Source organism: Mastomys coucha, unplaced genomic scaffold (genome assembly GCF_008632895.1).
Source record: "Mastomys coucha isolate ucsf_1 unplaced genomic scaffold, UCSF_Mcou_1 pScaffold13, whole genome shotgun sequence".
Taxonomy (NCBI): domain Eukaryota; kingdom Metazoa; phylum Chordata; class Mammalia; order Rodentia; family Muridae; genus Mastomys; species Mastomys coucha.
Window position 1 is genome coordinate 3,133,189 of NW_022196895.1, and position 7,768 is coordinate 3,140,956.

At 43.4% G+C, this 7,768-nt stretch overlaps 3 pseudogenes; 2 read left to right on the forward strand and 1 right to left on the reverse strand.

The window, feature by feature from the left end:
* Positions 1 to 298: 298 nt before the first annotated feature.
* LOC116087522 lies at positions 299 to 541 on the reverse strand (annotated as a pseudogene).
* A 4,608-nt stretch (positions 542 to 5,149) lies between these two features.
* Positions 5,150 to 6,054, forward strand: LOC116087783 (annotated as a pseudogene).
* On the forward strand, positions 5,904 to 7,484 carry LOC116087784 (annotated as a pseudogene).
* The last annotated feature ends 284 nt before the right edge of the window (positions 7,485 to 7,768 follow it).

Here is a 7,768-nt window from a genome sequence, read left to right on the forward strand (position 1 = left end):
CGTTAGAAATGGCTGACGCCTAACAATATGTACAAAAATATAAAATGTAAATAAAAAATACAAATTTTTCTTTTAAAGTATTTTTAAGAAAAAAAGCAGGGCCTGGGAAGTTCTGGTTCTTTTTCCCTCCCATTCATGTTGCCAATTCATGTTGTGGTTTTGGTGGGGTGTTGGAGAGCGCATGTCATCTGTGGGTAGCATGCCAGCTGAGGGCTGGCAGGACCTGCTCCTCTGCTCAAAGGTGACCACGATTAAATTCCTCCACAGTCTTCTGCGTCTTGGTGTCAACATCCTCCTCCTAATCATCATTCTCAGCTACCTGCTTGCCCGAAGGAGCCTCAGCTTCCTCACCTTCCTCTTCATCCTCTTCCTCACCGTCACCTTCCACCTCCTCCTCCTCCTCTCCCTCCTCACCCTCTTCCTCTTCTTTATCTACCTCATTGTCAGCTTCCTGCTCCCCATTTTCCTCATTTTGAGCGTTCCCACTGGCAGGTACATCTCTTCCATTCTCTGCCTCCTCCACAATTTCCTTCTCCTTCATGTCCTTGGTGGTAATCTCTGCTGGTGTCCACTGCCGCATCAGAGCGAGAAAGCTGTCAGAGTCTGTGGAGGAGGCTGTGGGCGCGAAGGTGGCTGCAATGAGCGTGGAGCACGACCTGGGAACAATGCAAAGACGGCCTTTCGGAGCAGCTAGTGGGCAGAATACAACTTCTTAAACCATGGATTGTGACCCCACATGGGGTCTCATAACCGAATGTGGAGTTGCTTTTGGGAAGAGGAATCCTGTATTGGCTGGGGAGGTAAGTCTGTGGAGAGAGCTTCTGCTCTGCAAGACGGAGACAGAGGCTCTTCAGAATCCAACGCCCATGAGAAGCTGGATGGATCGGATGGCAGCCTGAATTCACAGCACCTGGGAAGCAGAGGCGGGGTTTCTGAGAGAACCTGCCTCAGTAAATAGAGAGTGACCGAGGAAGACACCAAGTATCAACCTCTGGCTTGCACATGCACATACATACATGTGCACACGGACCCATGCACACATACAAATGTAAGCATGCATGCACACTAAACACAAATAGTTTCTGAACACTACAAGGCCTTTACCCTCTTAAATTGCTAGCAGCAGCAGCTACTGGTCATGGTGGCCATCTAATACCAGCACTCAGGAGGCAGAGAGAGGCAGGCAAATCTTTGAATTCAAAGCCAGCCACTTCTATAGGGCAAGTTCCAGGCCTGCCAAGGCTACAGAACGAAACTCTCTCAAAAAATCAAAAACAGGAAACAAAAACAAAGACAAAAACCAAAACAAAATAACAACATATACAAAACTTTCAGCAGCTGTAATGAACTACATTAATTAGTAGCTGTGATTTATAATTCATAATATTTATAATACATAATTCAGTAACTGTAACTAATATAACATTGGGCCCATTAACATTCTATTATGGAGTGTGTGTGTGTGTGTGTGTGTGTGTGTGTGTGTGTGTGTGTGTAGGGGGGCTGTTATGAGGCCCTACCTCACTCTGGGGATATATGAACAAGTCTGGTTTACAGAGAAACCCTGTCTTGAAAATTAAAAAACTGAACTGGAGAGATGGCTCAGCAGTTAAGAGCACTGACTGTTCTTTCAGAGGTCCTGAGTTCAATTTCCAGCAATGACGTGGTGGCTCACAACTATCTGCAGTGGGATCTGAAGCCCTCTTCTGGTGGTCTGAAGACAGACACACACATATCTTAAGACCAGGCTGGCCTCAAACTCACAGAAATCCACCTAGGTGCCTCTCCTCCTGGGTGCTAGGTTTAAAGGGGTTCATTGCCACCATCTAGCTGCCACATTTGTTTTTAAACTTTGTGTAAATTTTTCCTGGGGAGATGAACAAATGTCTATTCACCCCAGATAGAGCAGCAGTGTCAGACCAAAGCAAAGGATTCACCCCAGATCTAGTTTGGTGAACCAATGAATTGAATTGGGTTCACCTACAGAGGTGCAGGTGAAGAATTATTTACAGGATCATATATATATACATATATATGTGCGTGTATGTGTGTGTACATATATATATATATACATATATATATGTAAAGTACTTTTTAAAAAGGAACTTAAAAAAAAGAAAATAAAAAAACAAAATAATGTGGCAACGTAAACCTTTTCTGAACATGTAGTTACCAAAAGGTAATTAAAAACCAAGCATATAACAACTCTGAGGTGTTTCCTGAAGTGTTTCCTATGTTGCATCAAGGGATTGTGTTTCAGCCTTGGTTTTGGATTCTCAGAGAATAACCCTGAATTATGTTCGTTACTCTGGTGCTTATAAAGGGAAAACTCACCAAGTTTGAACTCCCTGCCTTCCTTCAGTAGGGGCAAGCAAACATCCTGATGTGCTTCCTGACCCCGTACCTCCCACCTCCATGTGATCAAGCACATACTGTGCCAATTTTGGTTTCAGAAGTGAATATACATGGCTTCTCTTCTTACAGGAACAGCAGCAGCAAGCATTCCAGAAAGTTATCAGTCCCTGAGCAAATGAGGTGCACAGGTTAGAGGCATGTTTGTTTTATAAGTACAGTAAGTGAAACTTAAAATGTAACTTTAGCTCTCACGGACCTTGGTTCCTTCTTTTAAAAGAAAATTTAGACAATTGTTTTCTTTTATGTACATGAGGTGTGGGCGTTGCCATGATTGTCACTCGGCTATCAGAGGACAGCTTTTGGGAGTCTGTTCTCCCCAGGGACTGAAGTAAGGCTGTCATTCCTACCATGTGAGGACCACCACCAGCCTGCTTCCCTCAGTTTCTTTCCTCTCCTCCCATTCTGGTTTCTCTGAGTAGTCCTGGCTATCCTGGAATTCACTCTGTAGACCAGGTTGGTCTCAAACTGCATTGACCTCCAGAGTTCTGGGGTCAAAGGTGTGTGCCACCTCTGCCTGGCTCCATCCTGGTTTTTAGGGCTACTGATTTCAAGGACTAAAATCTTTCCTTTAAAATGTAGCATCTTGGTAAATACCCATTTAAAGCAGCTGTGTTCCATTTCTGTTTGGGTTAAACAAGACAAAACTTCACATCACACAGAAATGCAAGCATTTAGACAGCCATTGTGCATCGGGTGGGAAGTGCGGGCAGCTGTGGGTGCTGCTGGGCAGGTCTGAAAATCTACCCTGCCCTCCTTCTCCCCACGCTGTCCTCTTCTGCCGACACCGTGAATCTGACATCTGTAAGAGGAAAATGTGAAGGACCAGGGTAGAAAGGTTAAAGATACAAAGTAAGGTCTGGGGTCTTGCAAATTAAACAAACAAACAAACAAACAAAAACCCCACTAATCTGTGGTTAACCAAAAGGTGGGAGTGACCCAGAGTTCCACACAGAGTTTCTCCACTCCGTGCTCGCCATCTACCCAGGACTTATTGAATTACAGGGGATTGAATATGGGTCTCAGGGGAGTCCTGGGGCCTGTTCTTTTTATATTTTACTTTTATTTATTCATCTATTTATTTTGAGACAGTCAGAATGACCTTGAATGATCCTCATACCTCCCAAGTGCTGTGATTGAAGGCCTGTGCCAAACAATCCTGATCTATGGATTGATGGGAACTCATCAGAATGTTAGACACGATGCAGCCCTTCCAATGGAGCTAGAGCCAGGTGAGTCTGCAGGGTTTAGTAAGCGCCCTCAAGGGGTTGGTCCAAGGGCCAGCGTGCTGGGTTGCACAGGGAGGAAGTGCTGGGATTAGGTTGCCCTCTAGTGATAACCACATAGAAACCCAAGATGTTTGTGAGTTAAGACTTCAAACTTTAAAATTGCTAAAACAAATTAATGAGACATTTACAGAGGGTCTGCAGCTATGGCTTGGTGGTCAAGAGCTTTTCCGGAGAACCTGGGGTTTGTTTCTCAGCACCAACCTGGTGACTCCAATTTCAGGGCATCTAACACTGTCTTCTGGCCTCAAAGACACATACACATATGCCGGCAAAACATCCATACACATAAAATTTAAAAAAAATATTTACAGAAAAAGAATAAATAGTAATTTTTTTGTTATTTGCATCACTTCAACGTCTTTTATTATGTAAAATTTTATTTATTTATTTTCTGTCTTTTATTACGTAAAATTTTATTTGTTTATTTTCAGTGCTGGGCTGGGACCAGAGGCCTTACCTGTGGTAAGAGCACGCTCTCCACTGAGCAGTGTCCTCAGCCTTTCACATCTAAACTCTGTCAGACTTCGAAACAAGCCGTACCTGTCATCTTTTTCTCCCCTCCTGAAAGCTTTGTCCAAACCAGCGCAGCTTACTTTAGCAACAGCGCGGTGGCTGAACTGGGCTCTGTGGCTTAGCAACAGCGCGGGTGGCTGAACGGGGCTCTGTTGCTGAGCTGGATCCCGGGCCCTCTTCTTACTTTTTGATTTGAGATTGAGTCTCGGTAAATTTCCCAGGACAGTCTTGGATTCACTCTGTGGCCCCGGAGACGTTGAAGTTGTGCTCATTGTTGCCCCCATCCACCTCTGGAATAGTTGGGATTACCAGCTTCAGCTACTTGACCTGGAGTGTTTCTATTTTGTTAAGTCTTGAGGAATGTTTTGGGGATTTTCTTTGCTATAGTGTGGAGTTTTATAGCCTGGCATCCAAGAACTTTCACAGCACAGCACAAGCCTTCCTGTTGGAACCTCATCATTACGATTGTGTGATACTTCTACAACACTGTTCAAAGTATGGAAAGTAGAGTGAACTGGCTCCACTGTCTACAGAGCATCGGCCGTGTGCTTCTAGTCCTGGGGTGGATGGGAAGCTGAAGTTTACAGTCTTACTGTCAAGTGATTTGCATTTTTATTATGGGTGTTGTTGCTGTTTTGGTTTTGAGATAGGGTCTCACTATATAGCCTTAACTATCGTAGAACTTTCTATGTCTACATAGACTGGCTTCCAACTTATAGAGATCCACCTGCCTCTGCATCCCAAGTGCTGGGCTGCATTTAAAGTGCCTGTTTCATGCTCTTTAAAACCAACCAAGCAACCAAAGAACCCACATAATATTGGGTTATTAGAATATTTCAAGTTGAAGGCTCAGCAAGATGGTGACCGAGACGGTGGAGCTCCATAAGCTGAAGAGCACTTCTTAAACTTTTGGAAGTCACAGATATCTTTGAAACTCTGATGAAAGGTGTGCTCTGTCCCTTACAAGTAATCCTGATGAGCTTGCTGAACTAAAACAAGAATGTCTTGCTTGTGGTTTAGAAACCAAGGGAATAAAACAAGATCTTATCAATAGGCTCCAGGCCTATCTTGAAGAACATGAAGAAGAAGCAAATGAAGAAGATGTACTGGGAGATGAAACTGAGGAAGAAGAACCAAAGCCCCTAGAACTGCCTGTTAAAGAGGAAGAACCTCCTGAAAAGGCTGTTGATATGGCATCAGAAAAGAAGGTGGTAAAAATTACATCTGGAATACCTCAGACTGAGAGAATGCAGAAGAGGGCTGAACGATTCAATGTGCCTGTAAGCCTGGAGAGTAAGAAAGCTGCTCGGGCGGCTAGGTTTGGAATTTCTTCAGTTCTAACAAAAGGTTTATCATCTGACACCAAGCCTATGGTTAACCTGGATAAACTAAAGGAAAGAGCACAGAGATTTGGTTTGAATGTCTCTTCTATCTCTAGAAAGTCTGAGGATGATGAGAAGCTGAAGAAACGGAAGGAGAGATTCGGGATTGTGACAAGTTCAGCTGGAACTGGAACCACAGAGGACACAGAGGCAAAGAAAAGAAAAAGAGCGGAGCGCTTTGGGATTGCATAATGAAAAGTTCGTGCTTTCTGCCCCATAGTGTTTCCATTTCTCAAGTATTTCTTGGTTTTATACAGACATACACACGCAGACAACCCTACCTGCCTACCTGCCTACATACACAGTCATGTGCCTCACAGTGAGGAAGCATGTACGTTTGCTACATCCTTGAATTCGGTAGCAGTTTTATTTAACTGCTCTTCTGCATTTAAGATTGTTGTGGTTTTTGTTTTTAATTATTTTTGCTTATTAATAAAAAAGGAAGAAAAGAAAAAAAATATTTCAAGTTAACCGTGATAACATACTCCTGTAATCTCTGGTGTTTGGAAAACTGAAGAAAGGGGATTGAGGCAAATTTGTCCTATTTGGAGACATGGTGCTAAAACAAAACAAAACAAACAAACAAATGAACAACAACAACAAACCAAAAAATCCTGAAAAGTTCAGCCTAGCCCGCCTCCTCGGCCTGCGCCATGCTCTTGGTCCGGGTCGCGCTCCTTGAAGCTGTAAGACATCCTGGGCGTCCCTCTCGGCGCCAGCGAGAACGAGCTGAAGAAGGCATACCGAAAGTTAGTCAAAGAATACCATCCTGATAAGAATCCAAATGCTGGAGATAAATTTAAAGAAATAAGTTTTGCATATGAAGTATTGTCGAATCCAGAGAAGCGGGAGCTGTATGAAGAACAAGGTCTACGGGAAGGCGGCGGTGGAGGCGGTGGCATGGATGGTATTTTCTCACATATTTTTGGTGGAGGATTGTTTGGCTTCATGGGCAATCAGAGTAGAAGTCAAAATGGCAGAAGAAGAGGCAAGGACATGATGCATCCACTGAAAGTATCTTTAGAAGACCTGTATAATGGCAAGACAACCAAACTACAACTTAGCAAGAATGTGCTATGTAGTGCATGCAGTGGCCAAGGTGGAAAGTCTGGAGCTGTTCAAAAATGCAGCACTTGTCGGGGTCGAGGTGTGCGCATTATGATCAGACAGCTGGCTCCAGGAATGGTGCAGCAGATGCAGTCTGTGTGCTCTGACTGCAATGGAGAAGGGGAGGTCATCAATGAAAAAGACCGCTGTAAAAAATGTGAAGGGAAGAAGGTGATTAAAGAAGTCAAGATTCTGGAAGTCCATGTAGACAAAGGCATGAAACATGGACAGAGAATTATGTTCAATGGGGAAGCAGACCAGGTTCCAGGAGTGGAACCTGGAGATATTGTTCCTTTGCTACAGGAAAAAGAACATGAGGTGTTCCAGAGAGATGGGAATGATTTGCATATGACATATAAGATAGGACTTGTTGAAGCTTTGTGTGGATTTCAGTTCACATTTAAACATCTTGATGCTCGTCAGATTGTGGTGAAATACCCAATCTGGCAAAGTAATTGAACCAGGATGTGTTCGTGTTGTTCGAGGTGAAGGAATGCCACAGTATCGTAATCCCTTTGAAAAGGGTGATCTTTACATAAAATTTGATGTGCAGTTTCCTGAAAATAACTGGATCAACCCAGACAAACTTTCTGAATTAGAAGATCTCCTGCCATCTAGACCAGAAGTTTCTAATGTTATTGGAGAGACAGAAGAAGTGGAGCTTTGGGAATTTGATAGCACAAAAAGGACACACAGGCCTAGGACATCTTATATCTGCCCAGACAGATTAGGCAACTCCTTAATGTTCCTGTTCTCAGACATTCACGGGCCAGAAGGCTGAAGATTGGTGCTCCAACATTTTGAAGGGCTGTCCAGGTGTCCACAAGTGTCTTATTAATTGTCAATATTTCTGGAAGCTGTGTTAAGCTTCCCCATATATTCTATTATTCAGTCATTCCTGGATTTCTGGTGGAGTTGAAAGACTATGAAAGTTAGAAGAGATGCAGGATAAGTCATTAAGAAAACTAGTACAGGTGGCTGAGAAAAGGTTTTAAATGGAGAAAGAAAAAGGAAAGTTACAAAAAGACTGTGAAAGGGCATAGTGAAGAGATAGAACATTTAAAA